The sequence below is a fragment of the Protopterus annectens genome, chromosome 2.part0, assembly GCF_019279795.1.
Source record: "Protopterus annectens isolate FY-2018-M chromosome 2.part0, PAN1.0, whole genome shotgun sequence".
NCBI lineage: Eukaryota > Metazoa > Chordata > Ceratodontiformes > Protopteridae > Protopterus > Protopterus annectens.
This window is the reverse complement of record NC_056728.1, coordinates 387,004,560-387,017,482: the sequence shown is the minus strand read 5'-3', so window position 1 is coordinate 387,017,482 and position 12,923 is coordinate 387,004,560. Positions and strand designations below refer to the sequence as shown.

At 38.2% G+C, this 12,923-nt stretch overlaps 1 protein-coding gene across 1 annotated transcript in view; it reads right to left on the bottom strand.

Moving 5' to 3' along the window:
* The window catches only part of LOC122793098 (probable global transcription activator SNF2L2), a 2,696,898-nt gene extending 2,685,473 nt beyond the window's left edge, over positions 1–11,425 (bottom strand). Inside the window, exon 1 of the mRNA XM_044060828.1 lies at positions 11,011–11,425. The gene's annotated coding sequence lies outside the window, so the exon portion shown is untranslated. The remainder of the gene's footprint in view (positions 1–11,010) is intronic.
* Positions 11,426–12,923: the final 1,498 nt, after the last annotated feature.

Genomic DNA, 12,923 nt, shown 5'->3' with positions numbered 1-12,923 from the left:
TAACAAGGAAGTGACTGTGTGTGTGTGAGAAATCTGGAGAGTGAGAGCAGTGTGTCAGTGAATGCGTGCAAGAATGCAAAACAGACTGTGTGTGCGTCAGAAAGAGAGAGAGAACAGTAAGCATGATCCCTGGCAGTAGCAATAAGGTTTGCATACCTGTCGACCACACAACTCATCCTCTCGCACAATAAATCTGGACACATACCTCTCAACCTTTTGGATCAAGAAATCTGGACAAAGCCAAAAATAATGGGGTGACAAAGGCCCAAAATTAGGGACACTTAAGTACTGCTCTTACAAACTTAGAAAGAGACAGAAATACAGTTTTTTTGTTAGCATCTGAAGGGTATGAAGTATGAAACTCAACTGTCATTATTTTCTGACTTCAAAGCTCAATGATCTGGCAGTGATTTGTCAAAACAACAACAATTTTATGAGAAACCGAACAAAAATATGAGGCAAAAACCTGGACATTATGCGAAAATCTTAACAGTTGAGAGGAATGCTGGACAGAGCCAAATAATAGGGACATATTTTAAACATTGCTCTTATAAACTTAAAGTCAATAAGGTTGCCATTACGTTTACGTACCTCTCAACAATTGATCAATGTTATGCTTTTAAGCAGAATGTACACTTTTTTTTTTGATAATTATTGCCAATTGTCTTTTTAATGTACTTTGGAGTTATTCACCCCGGACCTCGGCTGAAAATGGACTTCTAGTCCAATCGGGCCTCCCCATTAAACAAATGCCAAATAAATAAATAAATATTATGCACTTTATTATGCGTGCGCGATGGTCAGTCTGTGGAAAACTGTCTTACATGAAACCAATCCTTGGTGTAAGAAAGGCTGGAGACCGTTGCCTTACCCTACTTATTGCCAGGAAGTGATGCACTTTATTTATTTATTTGACATTTATTGACCGGGTTGGTCCAGCTGAGCCGAGGCCTTTTTTCAGTGGAGACCTGGGGAGAAAAGCTCCACAAATACATAGACACTGCAATGCATAACTAGAAAGACATAAAAATAATATAGCTATATAAAACAAGACTGACAAAATTTAAACAAAATTTACAAATTAGGGATAAGATATGAGATTGTTAATAGCTTCTAAGAATCACAAATGTACAGACTATTACAGTGCAGAGTGAATGTTACACAAATCAGTCTGGGGGATGATTACACCGGCATAATCTTGTATTTCTTAGGTGTTTTTTTAATGCATTTCTGAACTGATGTTTGGGCTTAATAATTCGAATGTCAACTGGAAGTTTATTCCAGTTTTTAGCTGGTGAATAGCTGTAGAGGTTTTTGCCGAAGTTGACCTTTGGCTTGTATATGGTAAGGAAATGTTGTTCTGAGCTTCGAAGTGCCCTCGGTGGGGAGTAGGAGATAATAGAGGTAATGCTGAGACAGAACGATGGCTGGTGCAGTAGAGAGTGAATTATCTGAAGCTGAGAGAGAAGGTTAAGGGGAAGCTCTAACCAGTTTACGTTTCCTGAGTGCTAGAGAAATTGCCAACTCTTCAACACACATTTCATCAATACCAATAGCCAGCCTTGCCACCACCTTCCCTCAAACCAACTGCAAAAATAATTCTTCCTCACCAAATTCCTCATTACATAACACTACTATTTCCTCTCTTTCAACCTTTTCTTTCTCCCCTATACCCACTGTTACTATCACAAAACTACTTCTTAAACTGAAACCTGGCACTAGTGCTTCTGATAATTGAAGGTATACAGCGGGTAAGTTATCTGGCAAGGCCATTGCCTACCCCATCAGTATACTTCTTAATAGCTCTATCCAGGAATCTTACATATCTAATATCTGGAAGAAAGCAGTCATTCTTCCCCTCCATAAAGGTGGCAATAACACAGACCTATCCAATTTTCGACCTATTGCCACCCCCCCTTTCTAAAATTCTTAAAAAATGTATCCATAATCAACTTCTAAACTATCTACTTCAGAAGCCTTTGATACTGTATCCCACCCTTTACTTTTCTCCAAACTCTCTAATCTAGGTGTCTCCCCCCAACTCTAAACTGGTTCACTAACTACCTGACAAATAGGCAACAATCTATTAAAAGGTACAACTCTTTCTCCCCATTCCTCAACACATCCTCTGGCATTTCCCAAGGCTCCATTCTCTTTAGTATTTTCATCAATGACTTTTACTCTACTCCTATTAATCATTCATTCGGTGATCCAATACGCTGACAACTTTCTGCTCCTCCTAATCTATTACTGAACTTCTTCAAATAACCCATATGCCTTTTCTTCTACTGAAACTTGGATGACTAATAATCATCTTTCCCTAAACTCTAACAAAACCAAACTGCTGCTATTTACCCCCAAGAAAAGTATTCCCTGAAATAAGGCAGATTTTATCATACACTCTGAAAACATGAACACTTCAGAGGTAGTCTCTCACACAAAGCTACTAGGAGTTATCTTGGATGAAAATCTATCTTTTGACCTCCATGTTCATAGTAATAGCAAAAAAAACACTCCAACAACTAGGCACCCTTTACAGACATAAAAACTTGCTTAACTGTGCAACTAAGCAAACCCTTGCTTTAACCATTCTCCTACCCTCTCTCCTATATGATGCTCCACTTTTCACTAATATATATCCAGTCCTCCTTGAAAACTAAGCTTGAGTCCTAAGGCTTGGAGACATTTTTTAATACGAGTTATTTTCATGTCCTTTAAACACATTTCAAATGCATTTTATTTGGAATATTACTTATAATTTGTTTCATTGTTTATTCAAGATTTGTTTTTATTTAGGCTGTAATTGGTGCTTTAATAATTCATTAGCATATTTAATTAATTAATTTATTAGTGTATTTGTCACATGATTTTATTCAGTGAAGTATTTAAACTTGTAATTTCTCAATTTGGTTATCTTGAAAAAGCCTGGTATTCACCCAGGCGAAAGCGCTTAATGGAATTTTTATGTTTATTTTTATTTTCCGAATAAAGTCTTTAGTGAGCTACTTTTGAACTGGTCTGTTTTTCTCCAAGCCTTTGGACTTAGTGTTTATTGGTCAGGATTTTTCTTTTCCTGGTTACTAAGCTTGAGTCCTGTTACAATAATGTTGCCAAGTTCGCAACCAATTCAAAACACTCCTCCAATCACTGCTCTTCATTACATTCTCTTAATTGGCTTGAGCTCCCACATCAACTAACATACCTACAATTAATCACAGCACATAAAATTATTCATAATCCCACATTGTCCTGCCCTCTCTTCTATACTAACTCACTATCATCCAAATAGACCACTCTGATCAGAAAAAACAACTTCCCTCCAAGTTGAAAAACCTAAACTCCCAACTGGTCACATGCTTTATTCCTTCTCTATTGCTAAACAATGGAATGCTCTTCCAGTACCTATTAGAACTACAAGTAACGTCTCCTCCTTCAAAAAATCTCTCAGACTACACTCACCACTCTCTGGCTTTGCACATGCATCAACTCTTAACGTCCTACAACCTGACTCCTAATTAAGTCCTGTTTATCCTTTTTAACTTACTTAATCCTTCCTTATTAATTAATTAATGACTACATATACTAAAAGTCTCACCTAAGTCTACCAAATGTAACTCTAGCTCAAAATTCATGCCTCACAGGACTGATTATCCTATATTTTCAAAATAGCATGAATTGTATTTGAATTGTACTGTTTAATCTATTACACGTTTTATTCTTATTTCTCTGCATTGTATAATGTCTTATTCAATGTATTCTATTGTATATTTGTATTATATCTCTATTTTCCTGTTTCTGTTATTATATATTGTCAAACTATTTTGACCTGTGGAGCTTTTCTCCCCAGTCCTCCACTGAAAATGGGTTCTAACTGACACAGTGGACTTTCCCGGTAAACAAATGCTAATAAACAAACAAACAAACAAACAAACATGAGAAAAGTATGGGAGTTCAGCAGCAAATGTGGCAACCTTGTTGTAGGTGGTTTCTAATTTAGAGAGGAGTGTGGTTTGTAAGTTGGTGAGTATTTGAGAGCCATAGAGAAGGGTTGGTAGTAGACAGGCATGGGATATGGCTGTCTTGGCTTTACTAGACAAAAGGTTTTTGTTCCTGTAGAGGAGTCCAAGTTTTTAGTGGGTTTTCTTAATGTTACTGCATACATGTAGGTCAATTTTTAGCTGGTCATCTATAATGACCCCAAGTAGTTTGGTGCATCGACCATGATGGGTGTGTTATTGTGGGAAGAGATAGAGAAAGAAAGTTTTAGATGATACATTGTTTTGGGGACAAAAAGCAAGAGTTTAGTCATCTTTGGGTTTAAGATTAGTTGGTTTTGGTCGAGTCATTTTTCAATATACAAAAAGGAGTTTGGAGTTGTAGTATAGACTGGAGAGGGTATCAGCTATGGTGATGACTTATGGAGTCATCTGCATATTGTACCAGTGATGACTGTGATGTGGAGGTAGATAATTGATTGGTAAAAATATTAAATAGTAGTGGGCCCAGTACTGAACCTTGGGGTACTCCCATGTTTATAGGGTGGCCCAGTACTGAACCTTGGGGTACTCCCATGTTTATAGGGAGTTCAAGGGAGATAGCAGAAAGCCATTTAACAGATTGGAAACAGTTGCTGAGGTAACTAGAGAACCAGGAGATAGTAGAGGTGGATAGGTTGAGTTCAAAGAGTTTAAGAGGAAGGGGTGAGAGATGGTGTCATAAGCTTGGTTGCTGAGGTAACTAGAGAACCAGGAGATAGTAGAGGTGGATAGGTTGAGTTCAAAGAGTTTAAGAGGAAGGGATGAGAGACGGTGTCATAAGCTTTAGAGAGATCAAGAAAGAAGCAGGAGACTAGTTTGTTCTGGTCTCTGGCTTGCAAGATGGTGTTGATAAAAAAGATGAGGGCATTAGAGGTACTGTGACAAGAGCAAAATCCATGTTGGGTGGGGGTGATTAGGTTCTCTTTTATGAGGTATTGTAGGATTAGTTTGTGAACACATTTTTCCAGGATCTTTGAGAGGGGCGATAGAATTGCAATGGGCCTAAAGCTGGATAGTTTAGTGGAGCTGCCACCTTTATGGATGGGTAGGGTGTAGAATTTTTTCCTGATTGCTGGGATTTTGGCCTTAGTGATGGATCGGTTAATGAGAATGGAGATGGGTAGGGTTATGGAGTTGGCGGCTTTCTGGAGAAAGACTGGAGGGAGATCATCTGCTGAGGAGGAGCATGGCTTAAGTTTAAGTAGAGATTTAATGCAGTTGGTGGATACAGTTTTCAGGAAGAAGGCTGCAGAGGTGTTGGAGGTTTTAGGAGGGTTGGTGGGTGAGGTAGAGTCAGAGTTGGATGCTGAATGGTTGGTTAGTTTGCTGATGGAGCTAAGTTGGGGAGAGGAGGGGTTTCCTGGATGAAGGATATGGTTAATTGTATGCCAGAATTTCTTTGGTTTGTTTAGGTGTGTTTCAGGAGGGTTTATGTAGAAGTTTCTCTTATCATTGATGATGGCTTTCTTAGTAAGGTTGCGTAGGTGTCTATACTGTTGGAGATGGAAGGGGAGCGGCTTTAGTCCAGAGTTTCCAGGTTTTATCCCATTAAGTCATTAGGGTGCGGGTGGCATTTGTGAGCCAAGAGGATATGGCTGATTTTATTCTAATATTTCGTATGGGGTCTAGGGAGTTGAGTATGTCAAAGAATATTTTGTTAAATTGCATTACTGCATCATCAGTAATTTGATATTTTTTCTCACTTTTATTAACTGATCTTACTCAAAATTAAATTAATAATGTATTTTCATATTTGCTAATAAATTATATTTTTATACAAAATTCAACTTCCTTCATGTTAGCTGCTTTAATTCTGGCTTGATTGTAACCTAGAACAATAGGTTTTGGAAAGACAGGGCAAATAAATGTTGAGCCAGCTTATTCTCAGCCAAAGATAAATTCTTTGCTTACAACAGAATTTATTACATAGGTTCGTAGGTAAGTACTAGGCTAGGTGCCCTTATGGACCATTTTAAGCCCAGCCAGTTTCACTTTTTAGGCTTGAAAGAACCCATCCCACTTGGTTATAGTTTGGCCTTAACCATCCCATGGTTGATAATTATATATAGGAATAACTGAGATCATACCACAAACAATTTGAGGGTACCCATGCATGGGATAAAGCATTCTGGAGATGCCTCTGTCCATTACTAGTACACGGGGCAGCCCTGGGGTATATTTCCTATATGACTTACTGATGTGCAGCAAATCCATTAGCAATGGGTCGGAGGATGTATTGTATGCCAGACACAGGTCACCTCTTAGCAGTCTGTAGGATACAAAGTATAGTGACAGGGATCTGAGTTGGTCCATATAGAATATGCTGTTTAGGCAGTTATGTACTTGAGAAAACCTTTCCTGCAGGATAGTCGAGTCATCTGGGGATTTAATGACTGTTCTTAGCTCTTAGCTTACAGTCATCTGAAAACTTAGTCAGCCAGAGCCCTTAGATATTGGCATATACTTTTCTGAAGCAAAAGCCAAACAGGAGAGGTCCCAGCACAAAACTCTGGGGGACTCCACTGGTGATTGGTCTCTTTCGGGAGGTAACATATCAGCCTAATTGTTCCAACAAGGGCCTTCTGCAGTTGGACAGAAACGAGAGTTCTCAAACATGAAAATCTTAACAGGATCTTAGTTTCTTATGGTATCAGCCATAAAGGCTTACCTTTATACAAACTGCTCTCCTCCACATCACAAAACAAACAGGACTTGTCTTGTCTTGCAGCTGAATTTTATCCCCACATTTGCACATACGCATAGTTCAGGATTACAAAAATATATATGTGATGTGTATGCAAAGGTAGAAAGCCTCTACCACAAATAATACTAGCATTAAACAGCAACCACAATACATTGCTATTTGTGAAGTAGTAAGAAGAAATAAAGATGGTCGCTACCAATATCTGTGATGGAAGAATTATCCCAGTCTACACCGTTACTGCTACAGTACTAGATCTGTCACTAACTTTTGAAGACATTCCATTGCCAAAGCACGCACACTGAATTATGGCCCAGGTTCATCTCAATTTATTTCAAATAAGCTTAAAGCTGCGTTTGGTATGTGCACAAAAAATGTTGAAAGGCAATACATACATACTATGGGACTGGCATAATGGTTAAAATGTTTACCTCACACACACACACACACAACCACACAGGGTACATGGTTTGATTCTCACTTTTAGTGACTGTCTGGTTATCTGGTAGGCCTTTACTAGTCTACAGACTGATATGCCTAGTACTTAGGAGGGGGTAGGATTGGCCTACTGGTTAAAGTCTTTACTTTGCTGATAGAAGGTACAGTTTTGATTTCTGACCTCTTTTTATTTGATAGGTGTGTAATAACCTGCTGGGTAACAGATTCATAAGTAAATATTAAGCTATGTAGGTTGCACATGCAGGCTAAGTTGCTAAAGGCTACAGCTGATATGAAATACAATTCACTCAAACAATGCAATATAAATATATAAAACGGATAGAAAAGACTAAATAATGCAATGTCATAAACAATGTCAAAGTGATTCTACAGTGCAATGGGCTCCACTAATTCCACAGGCTAAGATAGCGGAAAGGAGATGGAACTACAGGCAAAGCGCTCCAAAGGATATTCTATAGTGCAATGGGCTCCACTACTTCCACAAGTAAAGATACTGGAAAGGAGATGAAACTATGGGCAAACTGTTCCAAAGGATACTAGAAAATCAACATCAACCCCAGGCCTGCTCAGTGAAGTTGTTGGGATGACTGATGTGGTACTATGACCCACTTCAAGAAAAACATGAGAAGTTTAGAGAAGAGTCCAGTATTCATATGCATAAAGCCATTATCAATCAATAAAAGATTAAACAGTACTAGGGTTACTACATGTACAGTGATTAACAGCAGCTAGTGTAGGCACCTCAGCATTCTACACTACCAATAGAAAGCACATGTCACCACTGCTTTCCAACAAACCAAACATTTAAGAGACCAAAACATAAGCAACATTTGAAAGTTTCAAAGATGGAAGAAGATGTGGTACAATGAAAAGGGAAGTCGGATTGGATTAGACGGCAGGCCAATAATAAAAAATAAAAAAATGCCAATATTAGGCCATGTTGAAGAGAATAATTGCATAGGCTACAAATACTGAAACATCTGTCATGAAAAAGGATCTACTAAAAACATAGTTCTGAAAAAATATGTGTGTGCGCAGATAGACAGCAGAACAGATTATTAAAGCTTTGAGGTGTTAATGAGCTGCTTTCTGCAGCCAAGGGTACATGATTTGATTCCTTCTACCTTTACTTGGCTGTCTGACTCCGTCATTACTGCCAATTTCTGAGTAATCACCATCAAAATTCCATACTAACATGAAAAGGTTCTTTATCAGTCACTCTTGTTCGTTCATTTCAATTCAGAATAATTATGGATACATACAAACAACAGCTGGTTTACAATCAAACAAAGTGAGCAAAAAAGAAAACTCACAGGACCAAACACAGCAGACTACCACTATAATTTTAATAATCAGATTAGCGCTTTCATGCCATAATAATTTTAATAATCAGGTTAGCACTTTCATGCCATAAACAGCACATCAGACCATTTGTGTAAAGACTTTACAGTAAAATCATCATATGAAGTATGTCAGTAGAGGAATGGGCACAGATGCAAAAATATCCTTAAGTCCTGCAGGTGCTAAACACTTTTAGTCACAGGTAAATCCAGCAGTGTAGATACTCCCATCACAACTTATGACAACAATTCTGTCTCAGACAGACATGCAAGATAAAGCTGATTACAGTCTCTCCTGTACTTGGGAAAGAGTAAGAAAAAAAACACTATTATGTAACAAACTCGGTGCTTATAACCGTTTTTCCAGATGGATATGCAAAATAAGGCCGATTCCTACCCTACACTAAGGAAAGGGGAAAAACACCAAGCTCTGCTATACAACATCAAATATTCAGGTTCAAAGGAAACTCAAAATAAAAAGCAATTGCATAGTCCTGACCAGTCTACTTACTTCAGTTTTTGCAATCAAAAAATAAAACAAACCATGAAAAAAGAATTATGTGCTAATGAGCCAAACAGCTCCAAGTTCAATTATCCATAGGAACAAATTATGGTATGTGGTACAAGTCAACATTGCTTGTTCTTTAGTTGTCATTGCAGAAGCAAAGCAATGTACATACATAAGCAGCATATTATCATGTGACCCTATCAGAAATACTAACTGGCTAGTTTTTGTACAACAGCCCCAGTAACTTCTAATGCACTCTAATCTAAAGATGCCAAAACAATATACACTTCACAGGGGTACACATCCCCTTAAAGCACATTATGTTGACATGCAAACTTTACAAAAAAGCCTTTGTCTCAGATATGCAATGCACCTACTTTCAAACAAAATGCATAAAGAAAACATATTTCTTTAAAAAAATAATTTATAACACATCATTGTTTGAACCGATCTTATTTCACTGCATGTGTGTTGACCTGTAGTCTGAATTACAGAATACTAAAATGCCTGCACAAACATTATATACTTAACAGAGTCCCACAAAAGTAGCAACCTTTACAAATGTTTTCACTGAAGACTGATCTGCACTCATAATTCAAACTCTTCTCTAAAGTACCTCAAATGAATAACCTGTCAAACTGAAAGGGCTCAAGATAATAAGCTTTACAACACCACACTGGAGTAATTAGCTTCTCACAGTGAAAGTGTGTCTCAATTAGCATAACAAAAGGCTGTTAATGTGCACTTGACACTGTCAAAAACTTCAAGTAGCTTTGCTACATACAGGACATTTTAGGGTCACAGACAAGTTTTAAAGCTATTTAAAGAATAAACAAAGACAGTAGGAAAACGTTATTTAAAATAATTTCAGTAAGTAGAACATACTTCATTGTTTACACGTAGGCTGTATACCATGCACCATCATTTATCCACAAGGCCCACTGTATCACTTGGTAGAAACACCGAGGCAGTTGTGCAATACAATAAATTAACGTCATGGCGTGATGAAACATTAGTAAAACTTATCTGGTCCCATTAATAACTGCAGAAAACCCCACATACACAGCTGAACTACTGTAATTCTTTCATAAATGCGTATAGCAAACCTGCAGTACAGTCCTACTATTGGTTTCACTGTGAAATACATACACTACGAAGATTATCAATCATATTAACTAGCATACATAAAAGTAAATATAAATAAATGCATACGACAGTAATACTTCGATTAAACAGGCACATCCGCATAAATACCCGATGACAGATTACGGTTAATGTCAGCATTTGGAGAGTTCTCTTTTCAATCTAAAGTCAAAAAGTCAGTACTACATTTTGGTGTTAATAGCACCCGTTTGACAAATCGATAACATTCTGCTTCAGTTCTAAATTACCGAAAAAGACAAAGGCTAGCTAGCAACAGTCTCTCCAGGATCACAGATAGTGACAGCACCATGCTGCCAGAAGCCGGCCCAACGTGTATTAAGAGGACTAACTTCCTGATTTGGTTGCAAGCAGCAGCTAGCAAAGCGCTGCCACAGACATCTCCACGTACAATACAGTACATTAAGCACGGTAGTTGCGCAGGCTGCAGAGGCCTACAAGCAGTTTTCACACTTTTCACCGTTACCTTCCCCTTATGAGGTTTCCAGTAAGCAACCAAGCTGACAACAAGGTCCGCAGTAAGAAAGGAACCAGACATGACAAGATCAGTCCAAACATATGCCCACTGCCTTGCCTGAGCAAGACACAGCATAAAGAGAAGATATAAATATCTCGCTACAAGGATCTCCCCACCAAGATATTTAGAGGATCCACTTCAATACACTAAAAATATAGTACTTATTCTAAACATGGTTAATTTGTCATTCATTCATTTATTTCCTTACAACACATACTGTGGGTTGTTGTGGTCAACCACTTTTGGCCTCCCGGATCCAACAGTGCTAACAAACTGTACAGACTCACCTATTCAAGACTGCTAACTTTATTCACTCGCTTTAATATCTTATATGCCTTCTTCCTTCTTTACAAAAAAAGTTTCCAAACATACTATACACCAAAGCTGGACCAGCATCGAAATAAAAAAATAAAATGAATTGTCAGGGAATATCCCCTCGACCTAGTCGCTAGCTCCTTTGCAGCCCCTGAATCTGTCACGGGGGAAGAGTCAATAATTTAGGAAATACGATTCCGGAGAAATACACCAATGAGAAGCTAGAAAGGTGGGAAAAACAAACTTATGTTACAACAGCGCTCTGATTAATAACTGTGCACGATGCAGTTTCTTCGTCAGCTAAGAGACATCTAAAAGAAACCGTCTCTTAACTCTGCATCTGTTCCATGTACATACTGGCTGTCACTTAATTAGCAGGGGGGGAGAGTAGTATAAACTGATTATCACTGACAGATCTCACTCTTTATTTGCCTAGGGGAACCAACTCCTTTGGCCCCTCCCTCGCATCTGACAGCTCAACGGACAAAGACACCGTAGAAGTACTTACCATATAACTGGTGGATAAATAAGGAAGCGCCGCCCTTTTCTTTTCCTATTGGGTGGTGTGAATCGCTTGTCAATCTCACAATAGTATGATTTTGACTACTGTAATAACGGAAGGTGCTGGAATTTAACTGTTGTGATGCGGTGGGCAGATTAATTGGAGAATTTAGTCTTTTGTGATTGTTGGGTTCATAACTCAGCTGTCAAAGTCAGTGTTCAGTATAACGCGTACTACCCCTGTGATTTATAACGGTATGATTTTGACCCACGGATTTTAACCTTGCTCTTTTTTAGATTTACTGTGGGTGAATAGCTGATTAAAAGTAAGCCCAACGAGACCATATAAATAACTGCATGGGGTCTAGTATGTAAAAACCTCCTATTGTGAAAAAAGTGCACCTCTTTTTGACCGTCTGCTATCATTTTTAATGCTTAGAGGTTGAGAGGTGTGTACATTATGCCTATGCCACAACACATTATGATGCCGGAGAATCACAGACTGAATGTGTAGTATGCTAAAGAGGGCTGAATTTAGACTTAGACAAACTCATATTTTGGGCCTTTGTCCCCCCCCCCCCCCCACCACACACACCCATTTTGTTGGGCTTTGTCCAGATTTCTTGCCCTAAGGTTGAGAGGCATGCTTTCTTGTGTGCATGTACATATAGATAGAGATAAAATAATTAATAAGGTTGTACAGCGCTTGAATATATGTATCTGTACATGCATGTAGCTGTATTTGTGTTTATATACACAAGCAGCAGTTCACTGTCGCACACTCCTATATGGTGCTGGAAGGTCAGAAGAGTTTTCCGCTTGTCTTTTCCAACACCAAATTCTCCTTAGTGTGAACGACACTTTCGGTCTCCCCTGAAGCAGAAGTGCAGCCAGTAATTTATGCATTGTACTCATACCGCACTTTAATGTCCTCACCGCCCTCCCATCATTAAAAATCTACTCAAGTCACAACATACTGCCACTATACACTTCAGAAAAGGACATACTATTTTGAGATGTTGCCAATCATAAACATAAAATGGCTAGTTTTTGAAGCACATCCTGTTATGTAAGCATGCTTTGCATAGTATAATAAACACTAGTTTACACAGTTATAAACAGTGCTGTTTGATCCATAAAATTTCAAAGAAATACTCCGAAAAAATAAGTATGCCTAGAGATAACCTCACCATACCTCCCAAATGTCCTTCTGATTTTCACAAAATTTCCAGATTTTTGCCTCATATTTTTTGGTATGTTCCTCATAAAGTTTGTGGTTTTCTGGCAAATCAGTGAGATTGAAGTCACTAAATAATGACATATATTTGAGTTTCAGACTTCATATTCTTCATAAAAAGGACACATATCCTGCCCTGTTAACAAC